General features: G+C 34.6%; 1 long non-coding RNA gene across 1 annotated transcript; it reads left to right on the forward strand.

The window, feature by feature from the left end:
- Positions 1 to 1,008: 1,008 nt before the first annotated feature.
- LOC121739718 lies at positions 1,009 to 13,361 on the forward strand. The gene is made up of 3 exons (XR_006037485.1): positions 1,009 to 1,093; positions 12,200 to 12,203; positions 13,351 to 13,361. It is a non-coding gene; the product is annotated as an uncharacterized LOC121739718 (long non-coding RNA).
- The last annotated feature ends 392 nt before the right edge of the window (positions 13,362 to 13,753 follow it).

The following is a 13,753-nucleotide window of genomic DNA, read 5'->3' on the forward strand; positions in this document are numbered from 1 at the left end:
TATTTAATACCAAACAATTTTGATTTGTTGCACTACATAGTAGGCTGTTCAGCTTAAACCTTATATAATTTTCCTTACTCTCGTGTGGCAATTTCTTAATATAAGGAAAGGTAAACAAAATAAGTCGACTAACGTTTTCTTTTCTACTTAATGTATCAATATAATCTGTCATTTGTTTTTTGTTTATCTTTCCCCTTCTCCCGACTAAGATAACTATGGTTGTGTTGGGACAGCAAGCAGAATTTATTGCCCGGCTAATTACTTGTTCAAATGATGCCCCGGGCAAACAAGTGCTAATTACTTGCTGACCCACACTTAATTTATTCATAAGTACGAGTACACTAACGCTATGTCCTATTTCATCACAGTATATATTAACTGGGGCATCGGTCCTATTATAATTATTTTTTAAGGGTTCAGTATGAGCCTTTACCTCTGAACAGGTAACTGAAATGTCAAGATCATGCTGTGAATGATTTACATTTCTGAGACACTGACAGTTATTGAGCAAAGAGTTTACTCGTTCCTCATTGTAGCGTCCCATTTCTATTAAACCATCCATAGCCAATATATGACAGACAATTTCTTTTTGCGCTAATTCATATTTAATTTTTATTTGTGTTAGGGAACTATGTAGTTCTGTAATTTCAGACTGAATGCTACATACATGTTCCAACTCTTCACAGCAGCTTAATAATTGATCTTTAACTATTTGTTTATTTTTTGATAAATTTTTAAGCTGTTTCACAATTTTTCGGTTTTTTTGTAGCAATTCTTCAGTTTTTCTATTACATTTTTTAACTTTAACATATTTTTTTATCTTCCTTTTACTGTTCATGGTGTGACCAGTCGTTATTGTGTCATCACCAGTCAAGTCAATGGTAGTTAAGTTATTTTTTGAAAGGTCCTTTACACTGCCCAAAAGTTCATCATATAAACTTTGTGTTTTTTCAATTTTTTTTGAATTAAGTTCACACGTAGGGACTTAATATATTCCTGAGCATCCTGAGCTTCTTTTTAATATTACAAGTGTCCTCTAGGCATTGTTCATATTCCACTCGGCAATTGTCAAAACTGTCCACAACACTTTGTAGTTCAATGTTACGCTCACAGGTAAGTTCATATTGTTGACTTAATTTGTTAAGTTCTAATTTTAAATCAGCATTTTTTTGCAAAATTAAAAGCATTTCCTGTTCATTCTCATCGCGTTCAGTAAGTAGGCGTTGACATTGCTCCTTTGCGTCCTTTAGCTCCTGGAGAGCAACTCGGAGTTGTTCTTCTGTCCGGCGGGCTACATTAGAATGTGTCATCATTTTGCTAATTTATTTGTTCCTGATATCTGAAACTGAAAACAGATACGGGGTGAAAATATAAAGTGTAAGCTCACCTTCTGCACAATTATAAGTTGTCAGCCCCAAATTTTGTTTCAGTTGTACAGTATGTACACAGGAAACGGTTGAAATTATTGTAGCAATATGAAGAGATGAAAAGAAAGTTATGTAAAATGAGAGAAAAGGATCAGGAAAGACAGAATAGACAGATTAAAGTAGTGACTGAAATCTGTGTATACTGTACTGAAATATTATGTAAAACAAAATTATATTTTAATTGAACAAATTTGAGAATGACAGAGTATGTTAGTTATACTGTTTTAATGTACTATATTGTAAGTGTTTCAGAGTATGTTAGTGTTGTTTTTTTATTTTTATCATCTACTTTGCTTTAACATCAGTTAAACCAAGAGAGTGACGATGAAAAGATTGGTAATTTGTTTTAGTTAATAAATGTACTTACATAGACTTATATACGAAATTTGTTGTGAGAGCAGTAAAATTATGATAGTAGCTAACACGGATTATGGTATATGAGTCGGCTAGAGTATGTCCATCATCTTTTTAGCTTCCACAAACGTTAAGCTAAGAGAGAACTTACAAAGCCAATGTAAACCTTGTTTGTAAGTGACTCAGGGTAAGTTTTGTGAAGTGTTAGGTGTCAATATCATAATTATAATATTGAGCAGAAAGTGTATTAGTATGTGAATAAAACACTATACTCCCCGGGTTTTTGCAGAATATCAGGAACAAAATTCATCCACTTTGATTTCGTAAAGTTCGTTAGCTTGCCGTCAGCTGTCACTTTAGAACTCCTTGGAAGTCCACATTAAAGTTCATTATCTAATAAAATTATTATTTTTTCTTGAAGTTTACACACTAAGCATTAGTTTTACAAACAATTTTAACACGAATTACTAATTTAAATAGTTTTATTACAATTTTATAATCGGGAGATACAATTTGGCGTATTGTCACAAATGTTGCCCAACATTTGTGTCATAATATAATGTACCATTGAAGAAATTGATCAATGACGGACCTGCTTTCTTTGGTAGGGTTATATTATATCAATTCAAAGTTAGCCGTATAGCATAGCGCGTCATCTGCCTATAAACCAACTTATCTGATAGTACACTCCGTTTTAAATTATTTTGGCCTAAATCGCAGCGTAGGCGGCTACTGTTCCACCAAAAGACTTCTATTTGTTTTAATAGAATTATATTTTGGTTCCACCAACTGAAATGAAATTAAATGTCACGTATAATACGTGACATTTAATTTCATCGCCCGCGCAATAAATAGTACATTGGATTTTTTTTACATTTAGATGAAAAAAAAATAAACGAAATGCACTTGATGTCTTATTTCGTGTGAAATAAAATATTGGCGCAGGATCTACGATCAGATTAATAAACAACTAGAGATCGCCCAATGGTCGAAATTCGACCTTAGTTTCAACGACATTAGTACTACCTATATTTTGTAAAAAATATTGACTATCATTTTTTTTCAACTCTTGTATCTGGGACTCAGCTGTCTCAGACTGGCCGTGTAAGCATTGTTTAATAGTATCTTAGATTCAATAAAAAAACTATAATCCATTTTTAATTTCTCAACTTGTTGTCAACATACTTCAACCATAAATAAAAGAGTATAATTCGTATGTATAGGCACGTATAGGCTTGTCATGGGCTTGCCACTCAAAAATCTGTTATTTCTCATGTGTGTGCACTGATCTCCATTATACAAGTACTCTGGATGGCTGGATCCATAAACTTATAATATACTGTCGTATAGACCACCTGACAACCCGAAAATGCGTGACCATTTTTGATCTGTCAATGTGTGCGTGTGTTAGTGATGTATATTTTACTATCGATAGTGTAGTATTTTGCTATCGATAATTTCCTGTCAAATAAAAGTTGTTACAATTTTCATTAGACTGCCTCTCTCTTTTCATCTTGTTATAATTCCATAAAGGATTTTCTTCTCTCTCACACTCTTTGTTGGTCTATGCATTATAAGTTTATGGCTGGATCCATGATACCCACTTTTTTGTGCCATTTGAAATGGAATCAGCGCCCCCATTATTAGGACCGAGAACTAAATTTGACGTAACCATTGGTAACCATGTATGTATTTTAATTCTCTATGGCTTAATCGTTCAAATTGTTTTCGTGTTCTATCGTATCGTAATCGCGTAAAACCTTTTAAAACACTTTAAAAAGTGTTTTAAAAGGTTTAACGCGATTAAGTAATATATAAATAAGTGGTGGTAGTTCATAGTTAAACTATGAAAGGGTGTATGCTATGTAAAACACGGTACAAAAAGGTATGTTGGGTTACATTTTCACAAGTAAGTGATTTTAACAGCTCATTTCTACGATATTAAACTTTTATTGATAATATAGGCACTTAAAAATGTGGCACTAATCTTATTATACCGTATTCACCACATATTTACCTTTGTTTTACCGATTTTTGATAAACAATAAAATTCAATAGTGCTGGAGTTTTCTGTCGATAAAACTTATCGATATCTATAAGTAATAATTGTATTGAAATCTCCAATAACCGATTTTTACTATAAAATACATATTATGCTCTTAAAATAATTGACAGGTTTCCGTCTGACGAAGGAAGACTAGAATTATGGTTGAAAAAAATTTAAAAGCCTGGTTGGCGTCCGAAAATTGCTACTACCGCTTGCCGTTACTATTAGAAGTGTACAAACGTTCTCTGTGAAAATACAAGGCGCAAAACTACCATTTGATCGTGATTATGTTTGTAAAATTTATTTCAGCGTCTACTCTTTCTTGACAGACTGTAACTGTGTAACGGTAACTAATAAAATATAATGTTAAAGTATCGCACATATATTTTTATAATTTATAAATACCTTACCTACTCCACCACAATAAAAAAATGTATTCAAACGTTCCATATTTATTTATGGATCGCATTATCCATTTAGTTAATTTCCCTCGCACTTCTGCAACCAGCGCCAAAATGGCGAAAATCAAATGAGATAAAGTAAATCGATAAAAATTGGCTTGCTAGATCCATAAATAAATAGGGAACTTTTATAATATTACTAGACTTTCCGCGCGGCTTCTCCCACGTAAATATCTAATTACACAGACAAATTGGTCCACAAAAAATAGGCTATATAATCCTTCACGTTATACATTCCCCCGCTTTTTCCACATTTTCCTCTATTTCTTAGCTCCTATTAGTCTCAGCGTGATAAAATATATAAAATGGGCTGTATAACACTGAAATAATTGTTGAAATTGGACCAGCAGTTCTTGAGATTAGAGCGTTAAAAAAAACACACTCTTCCGCTTTATAATATTATAATATGATGAGATTAATTAGGGTCTAATCACACAGAACACTTATTCAGCTTTGTTCAGCTTTAATACGATACACTGTAGCACTACTTTGACAATATTAGAATTTAGAAATGAAATTAGAAAATACAATACAACAAAGTTTTCGTTAGAAGCTTATCTTCAGTTTTGTTTTCAATTTTTCGTAGTGCTAACTGGTAAAAATAAATGAATTATAGATAGGTACTGCTACTTCACGTTATCTACGTATGAAATCGTTGTTAATTTATTACGCCTATCTAAATAACGGAGAGGAAGTCTGTAATCTTTAATACAAATATGTAGCGTTTGTATTATTCAATTTAATATTTTTGTCCTAATGGTCGACATTATCTGAATCTGGAAACATTTCATCGATAATAGAAAAGTCAGTTGTACATCACTAGTATTAGTTCCAAATACTCCCACTACTGCTATCAGCCAATATGGCGACATGATGGCGACTTTCGAACGTCATTTTTACGTCAAATTTAGTTCCTATCCCTAATAATGGGGGAGCTGATTCCGCTTCAAATAGGCACAAAAATAGCTGTCATTTCAAAGGGTATCAGCAGTCCAGCGTGCTTGTTTAATGGAGGTCAGTGTGTGTGTTGTAGTGTGTGTAATGTTTTATTTGTTAAAAAATGTATGATAAAAGCATAATTTCAAAATAATATTAGTTCGATGCACTCCTTCACCATATAAACTACAGCTGTGCAAAATGTCATGCACGTACGTTTCCCCATTTTTCGTAAAAAGGGTTAAGTACAAAGTTTTTCACTTGCGTATTAATATATAGATATTGTTTTGATTAGCTTACGTATTCGCCATTAGCGATGTTATAAATTATTCCAGATAAAAGAAATGTAAATATTTTTTGTTCCGAAAACTGTCTTGAATAAATATTTTTGTAGTGTTTAAATATAGCAGTGTTTATACTTCTATTTCGATATAAATAAAATATTCTGGTGATGTTATTATTCGCCGAGCGTGTGTAGTTTGTTTGGCCGATCTCCCCCCGGGGCCAGCCCGCTGCCTCAATCCAAAAACTAGTTTGCATACGATCCATGGACAATGATTTATAGTTCCAGAGACGGGACCTGAATGTACCACGTGCTTCTCGACCACACGGATAAAAACTTGTTAATTCTTATTTTAAATGTTGATGTTCTAACTCGAAAACTATAGTATACCGAGTTTAATTCTATTTTTGACCAAAAAGGAGTAAGTTCGGCTCTAGGTATTTTTAAGCCATCGTTATCCACTATAATTAATTAATAGCAGTAGTATGGTACAAAGAATGTTATATGTTTGCGTAGCTCGTCGTGCTACGACATCACGGCGTCGTAGACAGCGGCGTAGACAGCGGCGTAGACAGCGGCGTAGACAGCGGCGTAGACAGCGGCGTAGACAGCGGCGTAGACAGCGGCGTAGACAGCGGCGTAGACAGCGGCGTAGACAGCGGCGTAGACAGCGGCGTAGACAGCGACGTAGACAGCGGCGTAGCATAGGATAACGGAACTACGGACTTCGTTAATATTTTTAGTTTCAATTGAATGGAAAGCCATATTATAAGTTGAACGACATTTCTCTTCCGGTATTTTTATAATATAAACTTTTTTTTTGTTAAATAAAACTGTAATCCGTGTGCAATACAAACTCGTTGAGTAACTAATTTAGTTTTCTAGTTTCCACAATAATTGTCTAGACAGGAATCAATACATAATATTGTATGTATACAGTAGTCACCGGCAGCACTGGCGCGACGGGCGCTCGCTCACTCCACTGGTCCGGAAGGCACATATAATTGATTTGACTGTACGAAAGTGTAATCTGTCATGTGTGAATTGTTATAGTGACGTACAAAACACACTCCTATATTCCTTTTCCCCGACGGCACCGGGAATCATGGAGATTGTGTTGTTGCTGCCCAAACTTCTAATTTGGTTTCATAAAGAATTGCGTAAATAATAATAACTTTACAATCGTAACTCGACTTATGTTCAGTTTCAGAGGGTACTAGACTTAATCATTAACAAAACTTAAACCAAACAACGACGCTGAAAGATAAAGAAACAGATGTCGATACCTTCTCTGCACTTTATGTATTCCATTGAATTGATTCCTGGGAAGATTACGGACCTACGTCACTAGCGGCCAAACCGCAGCGGCCAGGTCGCGATGGCCATCGAGATAATCACCTTAGTATGAAACCGCCATAGACCACGCGCACCTGGCCGTACGGAGGCCAGCGGCCACACCATACTTTCAATGGCCGCTGCGGCGGCTGCGGCCTGGCCGCTAGTGCGGCGTCTGGTCTTGGGATTAACGTTAGCGTTTTGATCAGTCGGATGGGTTTGACGTAACGCGACCAAATTAATTAGGTCCGCCATCTGCCTAGGAATCAACTTCTCTGATAGTATACCAGTATATCGACTGTACTGTATACATTTTTTAATTTCGTTCTATGCTCCACCAAATAAAATATTTGAATTGAATTGACTGCTAAACGAATACATCGTGATGAACGAGAGCTGAGCTCAAATATGAAGTATAATGAGGGTTATATTTTAATCCTATTTTATGAACGTTTTAACGTAAGGCATTATAATTCGTAGCGCCGATCCCGACTCTGAAATAAATAAACGGAAATTAACATACAAACTAGGTATGTAAATAAGCTATACAATAATGGCGCAACTATTTCCAACAACTTAATTAAATTAGACCTCAACTTCGACTAATAAATACACGAGGGCTTTTTACAAATTAAATTATCGTTCGCTTCATGCTACAAGTGCGTTTTTTATGTAGGTCCTGTGGAGTAATGTTTACTATAAACTTTTTTCTGAGTTAATTCCTAGTGTGAGTGTTCTGTAATGGGTGAGTTAATAATAAAGGTAAACACTAGACATGTCGAGGCGAAAATCAGTGAAATAAATGACCCCATTACATAATCCTGCTTGGGACTATTTGTCCACACCACCGCCGCGAGAGATTTTTAATTACAATTCGAATATTAATGGGATGCATTTGACAAAAAATTAACTTTAATGGAGTCTACAAAAATATTTTATTACACTATTAAGTACACTTCCAAGAGACAGTTATTATTTTACGTCTACACAAACGCATTTAGCTAGCGTCTATATTTAAAGTAATCAGAAGAAAAGGCAGTGTTATAATTTTAATTCACAATTGTGAATCGAGCATTCGAGCACCTTTCTTTCCGGACTCATTAGGGGTATAAATGCGAGGTACCCCGGCGCGCACTCCTGCCCGCCGCCGCACCGCTCGCCGCGTAATTACACTAATTATGATAAAGTTTAATAATGATCGTCATCACTCTCGCGGATGCAGTGGAGTGAAGTCAGTAATGGTGAAACTTCGCGCCATTTGTCAAACAAAAAATATCGCCCAACTTTCTGGTCAGAAACGGCAGACGAGTTGTATAAATAACGTAGCACCGGCCCAAGATTTTCTTTATGAGACTACTTTTATTGAATACGAGTAAAGTTTCGGCGAGGCTATAACTCTGGCGCCTTCTGCGATAATAGTTGTAATTATGATTTAAACGTTCGCCCGACTCGTGTTTTGTGTTAGAAAAGTTTAGGTCGGGTCGTGAAAGGTGTTCTTTATGTCGCGATATCGACGCGTACTTTTCGCCATTTGTTTCTCCGATCTTTTTAATTTCGATCATTTTTCGCATTATTTTGATACATACTCATATAAAAAGACACAGCTTTATATTAGATTTTATTATCGTTCTGAAACAATTTTTAATATACTTATCTATTCATAAAACTCTACATACTATTGTAACATTTTAAATCTCGCCAAACTAATAGTTGTTTGACGGCGAGAGAGAAAGTGGTCCACAGTAATTGTGTATAATAGATATGTAAGTAAATATCGAAAACAAAATATTATATTATGCACTTAATTTTCATTCCAAATGAAATGTTTGCACAAAATAGGGTAAAAATTTATACTTAAACAAAATATGAAATAGAAATCAAAATCAAACACACAGTTTGTGGAATCACCTAATAACTCTCATTCACATATTGTTTGTAATCTAATAAACTATAAAATTCTCGTGTCACAGTGTTTGTGCGCGAAGTCCTGCAAAATGGTTCAACCGATTTTAATGAAATAATGTATGTATGTTCGTTAGGACTGAGAGTGGGTTTTTACCTACTTCTTGAAACTAGAAATAATTTATACGACAAAACAACGTTTGATGGGCAATGATGGGTCAGCAAAGCAAACAAAATACAAATTAAACGATGCAAATGATAATTTATTTTAACGATAAAATAAGGCTTCGAATCTTAGCAAATAAACTAGATAAATCGGGCGGGAGCCGGCGGCAATAATTCTTTCAAATATCTCCGGCTCAGGCTCCTTTGTCCTCATCTTTGATAGAAAGCCTCTCGGATTGATGGCCGCCATTTGCGATCGTCGATTGTTGCCGTTGTCATGGCGACGGGGATGTTCCTGTAACAAAACCTGCGTTCCACTAGCTATACAAACGCTAACGCTCAAGACCGTAGTTTTTCCCGTTCCACTTGCATGTGAGCGTCAGTGATACAAACCCAAGTGGAACGGATTATGGAGCGTTTTAGAAAAGTTAAAAAAAAACATAATATTAATATTTTTTTTATAGTATTGAACAGAACTTGGATATAATTACGATCCTTTTCTTGAATTACGATCCTTTTTTTGAAGTCGTAAATTAAAGTAATTGTTTAAAGTTAAGTACATTTCTTTAACAAAAAAAATAGTATTTGTTTCATTTTTAGTATTATTTTTAATGTTTACTCTTATTTTTACTAACATTTTTATGAATATTTCATCTTATTATTTTAATATAGTTAAACTTTCATCATATTATTTCACATTCAATCATATTTTAATAACAAAACCACATACTTTGCATATCTAATATATAAAATTCTCGTGTCACAGTTTTCGTTGCCATACTCCTCCGAAACGGCTTGACCGATTCTCATGAAATTTTGTGAGCATGTTGAGTAGGTCTGAGAATCGGCCAACATCTATTTTTCATACAAAAAAAAAATATATGGCAAAACAACATTTGCCGGGACAGCTAGTTGTCACATAAAAGTTAGGTAACAACACCGCGTAAGTCAAATTTGAAAAGTTTACAGGAGTGACGAAAATTATTATTTATAAGAAATCATTTGACCTTTCATTTAAAACAATTTCTTTTCAATTAAAATATTTGATTTAATTTTAGTTAATATATTTCAATTAAAATTATTATTTCTAATGAAATAATATGAAGTTTTTTGTCTCTACTCTCTCCTGAAAACTTTCCGAACATGGCTTTCGCAGTATTGTCACGTTAAAATAAAAAATAAAACTAGAACCAACGCTCTCTTCGACCCACCTTCTATGATGGGTCGTTTTGAGCGTTGTCTGAGCGAAAATGATGACGTCATGAGTGACGTATTCACCGCGATCAAAACGACCGCGGTCTGGAACGGCGGAAGGGGGCATTTTGAGCGTTTTGATCATTTTTATCGCTAAGTGGAACGCGGGGAAAAATTACACATGTACGGTATACGGCTGGCTAGTAACTGTAGGTTTAGCGGTCCCTTAGATGATTAATTTTATTGCGCAATATCACGTATTGTGCAATGTTATTGACAATCTAGAGTTAATATTGAACGCGCCCGACTTTCAATCTTATTGTCAAATAAATTGTTCAATAATATTGTTCAATGATATTTCACAGGAAAATTTATCCTCTAGGGGCCCACTAACCGGCTCCCAGTCAGGGTCAGTTCACAACGGAACGTGACGAGGCAATGCGATACATTTTTAAACGAATTTAAAAAAAAAGGTTACAAATTCGACCCTAGCTCAATTTTATTATTAATTATTAAACTGTAAAATTCGACCCGTATGTATGTAATATTTTCAGAACTGCCCAGTTTTCGTTTATCGACCGCCGAGACGAGCCAAGCGAAGCGCAAGGGCACTACCTACCTTTTCTCGAAGTGTTTCGTCGTTTTTTGAACCCTCATAGAGTTGGTTACCGATTGTATCAGATAGTTCATATTCTTAGGATATGATGTCATAGTAAACTAATTAAACATACAAAGTCTCAATTGAATTGCTCTTTTAATTTAGATTTTATTGATATCAATACACCGATTTCGTCATTGACTCACTGACACACTCATACACTGACACACTGATGATCATCAAAATGTTCGGCTACTTCCTAAAGTGTTAGAAAGTTGGGTATGTACCTAATCTAAGTTTAGTATATAACCAACAAAAAAAATTATAAACTTAACTTTCGCCCTCCATCCCCTAACATAGGGGGTGGAAGTTCATATGAGACTTTCACCAATTTTATGAATTAGGACATGAAAGTTTACTTGAGACTGTAGACAGTAACTAAATTTATATATTAATACGTGAGCGAAACACTTTGGATCCCTTTTGACGAAAAATTCGGAAACGTAGGTGAATGAAATTTTTCACAGTAATTATCAATCCCCAGTTCTTCAGCTACATTGTAACTACTATATGCCGATCTTGCTCCACTTTTAAAAAAAATGGCATCAGTTTTGTCCGTAACAGGGCGACCAGAGGACGTGCAACTTTGATATCAAAATTTCCGGATTGTAAACGCTTAAACCTGCGCTACTCTTACAGATACTGCATTAGGTCCATAAACATCACAATTTTTTTCGCGAATTGTGCGTTGTTACCTTTTTTGTAATAAAATTTTAAAATGTATCGAACTTCTTTACGGTATTGGAATCACTCATTTTAACAATAAGAAAAACAAATGAAAATCTCACATTTACCTAATTTGAATTTGGAATTGACTTCTATAAAATTAAAACTTTTTAACGATACCAAAATCAGTCAGATACAATTGGTATAGCCCAAGAGATTGTATGACAAGTTCATACATACTATAATGCGAAAAGACTTTTTCCCCAACCTATTATTTCCAGAACTGCCCACTTTTCGTATGTTATTCTATATCAGCGTTTGAACAAAAATGTACTTGAAATATTTTTGGTGGGATATGTCTGTTTATATCAGCTTCTGAACAAACGTAACCAAAAGTGTATGTACGTATGTTTTTATTTGTGTTCGCATATCTTCGGAACTACAAGTCCAATTTAAGTGATTCTTTTTTTGTTGCTCTACGTCAAAATCGGTTCAGTAGTCTTTGAGATAGGGAATTTTAATTCTTAATTATGTACAATTTTGAAGTCGGTTTTATCTTTTTAAAATACTATTAGGTATTTAATACACGACTTAAATGAGACGTTACTTTTATTTACATATATAAAATTTTCATAAATCGACAGGTACTTGAATTTAACCGGGTTAATTGTTAGTTAAGAGGGTGACTAAAGCAAAATTATATAATATTATAGAATATGATCTTATAATTCATTTTTAGGGTTCCGTAGGCAAAAAACAGAACCCTTGTAGATTCGTCATGTCTGTTTGTCTGTCTGTCCGTCCGTACGTCACAGCCACTTTTCTCTGATTATTGAAACTTGGTAAGTAGATGTAATCTGTGAACCGCATTAATATTTTGATACAATTTAAATGGAAAAATTAGTAAAAATTGGAGGGATCCCCATAGGTACAACTTAAACAACATTTTTTTTTTTTCATCTAACCTATGTGTGTGTGGTATCTATGAATATTGAATAGGTCTTCAAAAATCATATTGAGTTTTCTAATATCATTTTTTTCTAACCTGAATAGTTTGCGAGAGAGACTCTTCCAAAGTGGTAAAATGTGTGTCCCCCCCTCTAACTTCTAAAGTAGGGGCATGATAAGTCTAAAAAATATATGATGTACATTACTATAAAAACTACCAACGAAAATTGGTTTGTACAAAATAATATAAAAAAGGTTTTACAAAGAAGTCTAGTAATGTACACTACAAAACACACGTCTGACACTTGACGCGCACGTCCCGCTTTGCCGACGAGATCATCCCACGTTGCGGTCGCGCAGATGTGCACAGTGCCATAAGATTACATGGGCAGCGTCCGCCGCGCGGTAGACGCTCCCGCTTCGCAATCGCTTTGGTCGCGTAGGTTTGACCTAAGCCTTATTCGCCCTCTTAATGTAACCTTGTATTGCTTATATAACTATTACAATTAAATTAAGTATAATTTTACCCGAGAATATTTCTAAATTGAATTTCGACTCTTTATTAATGTTTATCTGAATTATTTTATTTTTAGGGGCTTCAAATGAAATTAAATATTATGACTAGGGTATATTTTACACAGTCCCTTCGCCTAAGGCCTTATACACGTAGGTACAAGTCTAATACAATTTTAATTAGAGCTAGCTAACCACAAATCGACCATTCATCCTTTCGACGGCTTAAAAGGAGAGTTCTGCTAAATAATTAATTTACTTAAAAAAATAATAAAAAAATCTCCACAGCCGAACATATAACCTCCTCCTTTTTGGAAGTCGGTTAAAAATGGAGACAAAGAAAGTTGGTCGTCGAGAACGGTCGAGAATTGAGATTAGAAGAGTCTCTTACATCAGCTCCAATTGAAAATAGAAATGTTGGATCTGTACCCATATAATATTATGTCACACGTTTTACCAAGTAAATATTGCTGTTGTAGTTTAATCAAACTTCTAACACCCCTTATTTAATCGGAGGTTAATTAAACATGCATATTTTTAAAGTGTATGGTAGGTATACTTTCTTCTTAAGCGAATTGAAACGCCAACCATCGTCACGTATTAAATCTTGTATTGCATTTTCAGTAGAATGTTCCTTAGTATAGTTTCAGTATTTTTAAGAGCTTATACTATCCCACTGCTGGCCAAAGGTCTCAGTTACCTCTGGCCCTGAAATTCAAGGAGAATAATTGAGTTAATCTAAAGACATTCAATAAAACAAATGGAGTTACAGAAATGTAACTCCGTGTCCTCGAGGCAGTGGCAGGTGTGTCAGCGCATTCAATAACTTGAACAAACATGTTGTTGTTATTCTATATCAGCGTT

The sequence above is a fragment of the Aricia agestis genome, chromosome 2 (assembly GCF_905147365.1).
Source record: "Aricia agestis chromosome 2, ilAriAges1.1, whole genome shotgun sequence".
NCBI lineage: Eukaryota > Metazoa > Arthropoda > Insecta > Lepidoptera > Lycaenidae > Aricia > Aricia agestis.